Consider the following 10414-nt stretch of genomic DNA (forward strand, 5'->3'; position numbering starts at 1 on the left):
TGGAGAGACACAGGCTATGTAATTTGTGTATCATATATTATCTATATTCGGTTCAGTTCCGTCATCAGTTTAATCAACATTTATGCTTGGTTGACTTTTCTTAATTAAAAAAGGAAGATTAACTTAGCCATTAATTTATGATCCCGAAGCCTAAGCCTCCATCTTGCCAAACAAATATCCAGGGCTTGCAAATGACTATGTGATTCCGCTTGGCTAGGCTTTAGTGACAACATGGCATAGTGACCTTAAAAGGGATAACAGTGTTAATGTGCTGTAAAGACACATCAGACCATGCTCACCAAGAAGCCGAGTACACGGTTGCATCTCTACTTTGGTTAAACTGTGATACATTTAAGAAAGAAAGAAAGAAAGAAAGGAAGGAAGGAAGGAAGGAAGGAAGGAAGGAAGGAAGGAAGGAAGGAAAGAAGAAAGGAAGGAAACAAGGGAAGATGGTAAGTGGTGAGTGCCATTCCCAACATGAACAGCTGTGTTCCTCTAGATGGAGAAGCATCAGAAATTTGCTGAATCACTGCCCTGTGCTAGGCAATCTGTTCAGCCCTGTATTTTCTTTTTCCCATTAAACTGGTTTTAAAATTTTATTTATGTTGTGTTTTATAAAAAGAGAGAAGCCAGGAATACATTTGGTGGAGGTGCAGTATGGTGTGGGGGAAGTATTGGTCTGTGGGCCAATGCTGAGGCATCCCTTCTCCTGAGGTACCACCACACTATGGTAGAGAAAGAGAGAGGGGGGAGGGGGAGGGAGGGAGAGAGAGAGAGGGGGAGAGAGAGAGACAGAAGAAGAAGAAGAAGAAGAAGAAGAAGAAGAAGAAGAAGAAGAAGAAGAAGAAGAAGAAGAAGAAGAAGAACAACAACAACAACAACAACAACAACAACAACAACAACAACAACAACAACAACAACAAGAAAAAGAAGAAGAACAAGAAGAATGAGGAGGAGAGGAAGAGAGGCTGGCCCTGAGCACTGAGTTGGGTGGAGGGGAATGGGGAAAGTTGGAAGAGGGAAAGGGGCAGAAGTAAGATGAGAAGAGAAGGAAGCAAAAGAGCAAGGAGGGGACAAGCAGCCCCTTTAATACTGAGTCAGGCACACCTGGCTATTGCCAGGTAACTATGAGGGGGAGCCTAGACTAAATGCCAACAATGTATTTACTTTGTGCCAGGATATTCATGTGCATGCCACAGCATCAGGCAGAGAAGCAGAAAACAAATTTCTGGGGTGACACCTGCCTTCTTCCCTGTGGGGGCAGGACGTCTCTTGTTTCTGTTACTGGGCAACAAGCTTCAGGCTAACCGGCCTGAAGGAGCTTCCAGACAGTTCGTTTTTTTCTGCACCTCCTCTTCCCAGGAGTGTGCCAGGATTACAGAGGTGTGTTGCTACATCTGGATTTTTGTGTGGATTCTGTATTTCCAATGTTTTTACCCACTGAGCCATCTTCTGGCTCTTTCTAGGTGAGAATTTATTCCATGTGTGTCACGTTGGTTTCATAAGATGGCTATTAATATCATGTAAGCATAAAGCAAGTTGCAAGTTTGCACGCTAAAGTCAGTCACCTTTGTGAGAATTGGATGTAAATCAAGATTTCTTAACCAGATCTCCTAGAACAGACGATCATTTAAAATATAACTAAACATAAGTTTTAAGAACAAAAAAGTAACTATGACAGGGTTAGAAATCTATTCAATGTGTGATGTATTTAATAAAACACTAGGATTGACTGCCATTCGTTATGAGACTGTCTTAAATTGTGTCTTGAACAATGTATAAGGATCACCTACATGTGAAGGTAGATGTTTTTCTTCATGGCGTAGTGGCAGAGTGAACCACAGTATACAACTGTTAAGAGAAATTTTCTAAATTCCCTTCATCGTGGAAAAAGCACAAAGTCCCTAAGGAATCCATCTAAGATGGAGTTCCTTCTGTAAGAGTTAAGATAGCAAAAGCTAGATTAAGCAAACAGTATCACAAACATTCTCAGCCCTTATTTGCTGCCGGAAATTTTGAGTTTCCTAAAGAAATGCATGCATTCTTCCTTTGAATTTTTCTCCCCCTCTCCCTTTCTCATATTAAGTTAGATATATAAGCCTTTAACATTATCAATTTAATGAGCCACTTTTATGTGCTCCCGAATGAACTAGAAAACGTAAATATAAATTAATACAGTTTTTTTTTCTTGTTCTGTTTCGTTTCTCTTGCTAATCTACATTTAGCCAATTTAATTTCAGCCTCTGAACATAATTGGGGGAAGAGACATATTTTTTTTCTCTTCACCGGTTGGACAGTATAGCAGAGATGAGTGTGCCCTTCCAGAATCCAGTTAGTAAGAAGGGCCTCTGGCCACAACAGCATCTCTACAGTAGAGCCCATGGTCTCCGTTCTGTGGCTGCCTCAATGGAGGTAGTTCTCTCTTGCCTGTTCATATGTTCTTCACTTGAAGTGGTATAGCAGGAAAAGCGGGTCAAGGCCATTGTTAAGGCTGCCCCCACCTCTTTGAAAATAGCTTATAAGAGAGGAGAAAAGAAGGACTTAAAAAAAATCAATAATCCTTGCCTTAAATGTCAATATCAAATATCGTTGCAAAAAAAAATGAGACTCTTAAGAATAACTCAAAGCTCATACTTTTTTTTCTTATCAACCATAAAGACTTCTTTGTTCATCTTAAGACACTTCAGATATTGTACAAACTTAGGACATTCGATGACAAACCGTCTGTGTTTCAGTCAACAATTGCGAAGATTCAGACAGCAATTGCTCCAGGCTGTTCACCTCAGTCACTTTGATCAGCGACATTCCATCCCAACTAGGCTTCAACATACACCTAAAAAAAAGTACAAATTCCCAGCTTACAGAACTCCTTGTTTTCCTCCATCCAAAATCCATGTTAAAATACAACGTGCCCTTAAATCACACTGGTACCCATGATCCCAGGCGTCTCGAAGCAGAGGCTGGAGGACTCTGAGTTCAAGGCCATAGTGAAACCAGTTTCAAAAAGACCCAGAAAAGAAAAAAATTACATGTAAATAAAGTATCCCTGAAGCTCTCAGAAATAAAGAAACTAATATAAGTATACTATGAGTGGTTTCACTTTCATGAAGTTTTGGAAACTCTTTGATCAATGAGACTAATTTGGAATTACAGGATTAACAACACAAGAATATGTAGAAGCAGCAGCCAAAAAGAAAAATTGTAGTAGAAACACAAAATATTTGAGTTTACAAGTAAATCATACCAAGTAGAGTTTTAAGATTCTAGACCTCAAGGACTCTATTTTAATAAACTCACGTCATTACCACAGTCTTTATTTCAATAGTAATTATATTATATCTGCCTAGAGTTAGTTTCATGACTTTTTCCTTAACCTGGAACTTAAATTCATACTAAATGAAATGTAGCAATCAATTTTGTATGCCATTTCTGAGTTAGATAAAATATTGAGACACTTATGACTGAACAGAAGATTATTTCAACTTGATATTTTCATAGAGAGATTATAGAAACTAGAATCCACTTACAACATGATTCCCCATACTGCTGCTGTCCTCTAAAATCCATGTCTCCAGATGTTACAACTTAGTGCATTTCTGCATTTCCTTGTCTATTAAAAAAGTCTGCTTTCTTACACACTGTTAACAAGTCTATACTGCATAGTCTGTATATATTCACATGTAGTAAGGGCTGAGAACATGAATACACATTAATTAAACTGCTGGAATTATACAGAGAAGAGGAAAAAGTGCATGTACAATAGGGAGAAATACAGGGTATGACTTTTGTTCAGGAAATATCCCTTTTATAAAATACTGCTCTTTGAGATTGTCTGACGATTACAGAATTAGAAGGAAAAGAGGGAAAGACAAGCCTACGAAAAGTTGCAAAGGTCCACGGAAACACAGAGAGAGAGAGAAAGAAGGGGGAGGGGGAAAGCCAACTAAAGTTGAATGGATTATCGTAAAGTTTTACACTCAACCTTAATAGCAAGAAGACACTGTTGTAAAACCAGACATCAGTCCTCTTTCTCTGTTAAAAGGAAGCATTTGAAAAGCTGAGCATGGTGGCTTACGTGGGCAATCCTCACACTCCAGAGATGGAGGCAGAAGAATTGTCCAGAGTCTGAGGCCAGCAGGGACTAATGGATTTGATACCATCCCTGATGGAACCAAACAACAAGAAAACAAATAAGAAACTCACAAAGAGGAAGGAAGGGAGGGAGGAAGGAAGGAAGGAAGGAAGGAAGGAAGGAAGGAAGGAAGGAAGGAAGGAAGGAAGGAAGGAAGGAAGGGACTTTTAAATTTTTAATTTACTTAATAATTCACTCTACAACCCGGTCGACACCCCAGCCATGTCCCTCCTCCCCTCCCAGTCCCACCCTTACACATCCCTCCCCCTTTGCCCTCCCTTCTTCCCAGAGAAAGGGAAGCTCCCCTCGGGTACTGCCCCACCCTAGAACATCCGATTGCAGTAGGTCTAAGCACATCCTCTCCCTCCGAGGCCTGACCAGGAAGTCCTATTAGGGGAAGGGGATCTAACAGCAGGCAACACTCAGACACAGCCTGGGCTCCAATTGGGAGGAAACCCACATGAAGACCAAGCTGTGTATCTGCTAGAAATGAGTAGGAGGCCTATGTGCAGCTCCTGTGTGTTCTTTAGTTAGTGGTTCAGTCTCTGTGAGCCCCCATGGGCCCAAGTTAGTTGACTCTTTAGGTCTTTTGTGGTGTCCTTGACCGGTTTGCTCGATTCTATACCCCACTCTTCCACAAGACTCCCCAAGAATCCCCTGATGTCTGACTGTGTGTCTCTGCATCTGTTTCCGTCTGCTGCTGAACGAAGCCTCTCAGAAGGCAGTTATACTAGGCTCCTGTTTGCAAGCACAGCGGAGTATCAATAGTGTCAGGGATTGGCTTTCTCACATGAGATGCGTCTTAAATTGAGCCGGTCATTGGTTGGCCATTTCCTCAATCTCTGTTCCATTTTCTCAAAATCTGTTCATCAATCCCTGCACGTCCTGTAGGCAGGGACAATTTTGGGTTGAGCCTTCTCTGGGTGCATTGATGTCTCCCTGTCCCTGGTCTCCAGCTACTCTCTTATAAGATAAGATGTCTCTTATCTATTTCTGTTCTACTCCCAGCCCTCTCCTGCACCCCTCCTACCCACACCGGATCCCCATGCCTGTTCCCTTCCTCCATCCTTCTCCCACCCGCTCCCTCCCTTCATCCATCTCCAATGACTATTTTGTTTCCCTCTCTGAGTGAGCTCCACGAATCTTCCCTTGGGCCCTGAAGGAAGGACATTTGCTTAGGTTGATCTGTGTTGATCTGTTTTTCAAATGAGACTTCGGACATCTTTCTTTACTGTTTAACTTATCTAGAAAAAAAGGGGGGGAGGGTATTGTGCATCCTGATCATTGTAATGTTTGTGCTTTATGTTGTCTTTTGTCATATCATTTAGGAGGAATGGATCTTCTAGGGGTTAAAAGATCTGGGCACCATGGGCACTTGCAATCCAAGACTGAGGCTGGAGGACTGCTGTGAGTTTAAGGTGACCTGGGTACGAATTGAGCCAGGGGCCATCCTGAGCCCAATTCAAAAGGCAACCGTGAGTCCTTGTTCAAAACTCTAGGAAAAAGACCAAAGTATCTAGTTTATTTTTAAGGTTTTAATCGGCGTTGTGGCTGGTTAAGTAAGTATCTCCCCATAGTAACCTGTGGCCTTGTGTCACTGGGTGAGCAAATCTTTTTATTTTATTTTATTTTATTTTTAACATTTTTGTCAGTTTCTAAAACCAAATTCTAAATGAAATCTTCTTGACCTTAAAAACACTGAGATTTCTGAAAGGTCATCTGGAAAATCTCAAAGACTTCTCTCACCTTCTAAGAGGGGAGATGTTTGCTAATCTAAGTTATTTTGGTTGCTAAATTCCATGGGAAGCATAGTTAAATGAAAAACTATTTTTTTTTTGCAAGCTTGATTTGTATTTTATGAACTGATATCAGTAATATGACTATTTCAGATATTATAGAAGGCCCTAAGAAACATGCCAATGTCCTCTTCTCTATTATTTGTCCTGGCACAACATTATGTTCCCTGTGATAATCTTCAAATCCTGAATATCTCAGTGTTGTGTGACAGTTGTGTAGTTGTGGGTCAGCAATGTCCTCTGACCCTGACACAGTCCACATTCCAATCCACAGAAATCCATTAAGATAGAGAGCAAACAACTTAATATAGCTTCAGGAAGTCCCTGAAACTGAGCAGATTCACTAAGCGTCTTCCTCTCAAATAGTATATAAGCTGTAACGACTGACAAGGGTCCCTCACATAGAAGCCAAGCTGCAAACAAGACTCTCAGACAAATCCAGATGCCTGAACCAACCAAGATGCCCAGAAGAAACAAGGAAGGACATGCTTCAACCTGTTAATCTGCCTACCTACTGTGCAGTGGGATTCAGGTTCATAGCTTGTGTGAGTTGTCACTGTGCTGGGATGGGCCTTGGTGATACAGTGTTTGAGTCATTTCTGCTCCTGTAAGTAACCCCACACCTGGTTTCCTCTAAGTAACCCCAATAAAACTCATTGATCTGCTAAGTAGAACTTTCGAGTTATCCATACTTTGGTCTGTCATGAGCTGCCTATCTGGAGTGAATGCATTGATGTGTGTGTGTGTGTGTGCGCGCGCGCGTGTACACGCGCGCGCACACGCGCGCGCACACACATGCACACATGTGCAAGCATGTGTATTATGTCTCCCCAGGTAAAATCTATTTTACAGCACCCAAAGGCAAGCAAATTTCCCCGTCAAGTACATGATGGTACTGACCAATTAGATCCTTCACCAGTCACTGATTCTCACCCATGACTTCCGAAAAGCTCCTCTTTCAAGTGCAAACTGAAACACTTTGTCTTCAGCGGAAGGACTACCTAAGACACCGAGGAAGTGACTGTAACAGGCACTCCCGGGTAAGAGCCTCTGATGACATAGCTAGGAAAACCCTGAGAGCATCTTACCGAAGTAAGTAACAGTTTCCAGAATTAATGGAGATAGTGATGGGTTCATAAAACCACCAGCCCGAGATCAAGCAGGCCAAGAATTAATTACATGAGAATCCCTGAGCAGACGAGGAACAGCACTGGTGTCTTTTATGACAGCGTGGGATACGGCTGGGGTGCAGTGTTCCGTTTCCACATTTAAGGAGCGTGTTTTCTCTTTTCTCAGGCTACGGGAAGTCACAGTTCCGTAGATGAATCCTTTATACCCAAGGATGAAGCATTTATCTTCACTCCTTATCTGATTGATTCCCTTGGGAATTTGGAAACCCTTAATAAGTAGCCTTTACTTCAGGAAAACAGAGTTATTTGCATAAATTCAATAAAGATCTGTTCTCTAGTAATGAAACTTCAGCTTATCAGTCAGTCTAATAGACTCCCATTAAGTATGTGTGTGTGTATAATTACTTTATATATATGTATGTATATGTATATATATATATGCATGCACATATATATGTATATATATATTCTTTTTCAGTACTGTTCCTTCAGTGAAGCTGGACTAATACATTCCCTAAGCCTTGTAAATTTCATTTTATTTTCTAAGCTTTAAGTAACTTGCTCCCAGAAAACAATGTTTCAATTCACAGGAAACGCCACATAGTACATCTTGCTACATTTACTTAGGACCTGCCCTGGAAAGACTTCACTGTCTCCCCAAAGCATCATGACCTAATGGCCAGGACTTCCATGTAAAAGCCATTGGAATCATTTCAGTTCTGAGCTGTTGCTCCAGAATCACAGGGCAGTAAAGACATTTACTTCCTAACAGATCTGTGATCCGTAAGGCATTTGAACGATGTCAAGAAGAAGGAAATTTACCCGAGTATATGAGGAAGAAATGAAATCTGGAAGTAAGTTCTTGTTCCTGATTTCTTGACTCAAAAGGCTTTTAGGAGTTCAATCTAAGATCCCTTATTAAACACCACCAAAGTAAACTCAAAAGACATGGCTATTTGGCCAGCTACTCATCTTGCTGCATTTATATAAATAATCAGGTTATAACAGGAAAGTGACAGTGTTGCTTTATTTTTTATTGAAATGGGAGCGATTGAAAGAGAAATTGTTTATAATGGGAAACTGTAGCCGGTGTTAGCACTCTTCCCAGGTTATCTCCCTTACTAACATTCCCAGGTTATCCCCCTTACTAATACCTTACTGATTCCCAGGTCATCCCCCTTATCAATGTTCCCAGGATATCCCTCACTCTTCTGTATTATCGCCCCTTTGAGCGGCAGCTCCCTTTCTTCAAAATCTGGCGAGCTTGACGGGACTGACAGGTTAGCACAGTGTGGCCACTCAGAGCTTGTACCACAGGATGCATTTTCTAGCCTCTATTCCTAGAGTTGACTCTGACTGGGACCACGCCATTACCATCCTCATCCTGCTACCTTGGTACACTAGGGACCTAGATCTATACCTGTCCTTAGTCGGCTGCTTCCTGGGAATCCTAGAAAGTAGTTGGCTAAGGGTCTGCTCCAACCACTCGTCTTTCTTTTTTGTCTCTAGAAATGTCCCTTGTTAAATGACTATCACATAAAGCCCATCTTTGCCAAATGCCTTACCCCAGTTTTTACTTTCTCCTGAAATTAAAACAAAACAAACAAACAAACAAAAAAAACCAACTGTTTAACTGGAATGGCCCATCTCTAGGGTGGAAGGCGAAGGCAGGCTCGGCTCAGTGGGACATAGGATAATCAGACACTGAGAAACCTGTAGATCAGCCTCAGACAGAATCATCAAGGAAACAATAAAAATTTCTGTCTAATAATGGAAAAAATCTTAGAAGAATTCAATTATCCTAAATCTTCTCCCTCAGCCAGATTTATGGCTTTGAGGAATATGGAAAAAGACTCTTGGCACATTTGTAAATAAATGTTATCGTAAATGTTATCTTAAATTTGTTTCCCCTAATAATCTAAATTTTTCCTAAGGAAGCCTATAGGTTTGTCCCACAGAAAACTTTTTTGTCCCTCTCTTTTCCCCTTTTTTCTTTATTATTTTATGTGTATGAGTACATGAGAAAGAGAGAGAAAGGGAAAGATGGGTTTGAAGATGCTCTGATGCCAGCTTTAAAGGTAGAGCGAACTCTGAAGAGACAAATGTTATGGTTTGACTTCAGAATATCTCCTAGGGGCTCACATTTTGAAGCCCTGGTTTCAGGTGCAGCAATGTTAAGTGGTGGAGGGTCATTAGGTCATGAAGACTCCGACCCACTGAATTCATAACTTAAAGGTGATTTTGTTATTCATAGGTAACAAAACTTTCACTGGAGAAAGTAGATCACTGGGGTGGTACCCTGGAATGGGAATCTCTCTTCCCTCTATGTTCTTAAGCACACACACACTCTCTCTCTTTCTTTTTCTTCTTCTTCTTCTTCTTCTTCTTCTTCTTCTTCTTCTTCTTCTTCTTCTTCTTCTTCTTCTTCCTCTTCTTCTTTCTCTATCCCTCCTTCCCTCCCTCCCTGTCTCCTTGTCCAAGATGAACTGGATGCTTGGTTTCATGAATTGTTCTTCTGCATGCCTCTAATCCCAGAACTCTAGAGGAAGAGGTAGGCAGATCTCTGAGTTCAAGGCCAGCCTTGTCCTTGTCTACTGAGTGAGTTCCATGACATTCTGATCTACAAAAGAAACCCTGTCTTTAAAAAAAAAACAAGAAACAAACAAACAAAAATATTCTTTCACCACAATGTCCCACCTCCCACATGAAGCTAGGTAATTTTGAACTGAGACCTCTGAGATTAGAAGCCAAACTAAATTTACTGTTCCTTAAGTTGTGTCTCTCTTGTATTTGTCAAAGTGATGGAAAAACAGAGTATGAAGTGCAGGTGCCCTTTAGAAAGTTGAAAAGGCAAGGTTAATACTTACCCACCCACCACCAATAGGATTCACAATTGACTGTGGTGTGATTATAGATGCTCTTCGCTCCAGAACTACAAATAAGTGACCTCAGCTTTGATCCACCCAATTCACGGAAATTTGTCTTAGAATGGATGAAAAGTAAGACGACTAACTGCCTTAGCATAAAGGTCACTAGTTTTGATCAGGTACTTACCCAAGACATACCCAATAACAGGTTCTTTTTCTTACCTATATTCAACCAAGAACATAGGTTAGCAGGGACCTGGAAAGTCCCTAAAGACTACAGCAGGAGCACCATAGCAGGAGCACTACAGCCAGGAGGAGCACTACAGCAGGAGGAAGAGTGAATCTCAGGTCCATCCCTCTGTACTTTGGACCAGGAAGCAGCAGAGCTCCTTTGTTTGTCATCCCTTGCCAGAGTCACGTGACCCTGGCTAACTGCAAAGGACCAAGACTGCCCTCTTGTTAACTGAGAGCAGGAGAACTGGATATTCG

At 41.3% G+C, this 10414-nt stretch overlaps 1 long non-coding RNA gene across 1 annotated transcript in view; it reads right to left on the reverse strand.

Moving 5' to 3' along the window:
- Positions 1–2787: 2787 nt before the first annotated feature.
- Positions 2788–10414, reverse strand: part of Gm30507 — a 62630-nt gene continuing 55003 nt past the window's right edge. Inside the window, exon 3 of the long non-coding RNA XR_001782001.1 lies at positions 2788–2833. This is a non-coding gene — a long non-coding RNA (predicted gene, 30507). The remainder of the gene's footprint in view (positions 2834–10414) is intronic.

Source organism: Mus musculus, chromosome 16 (genome assembly GCF_000001635.26).
Source record: "Mus musculus strain C57BL/6J chromosome 16, GRCm38.p6 C57BL/6J".
Classification (NCBI taxonomy): domain Eukaryota; kingdom Metazoa; phylum Chordata; class Mammalia; order Rodentia; family Muridae; genus Mus; species Mus musculus.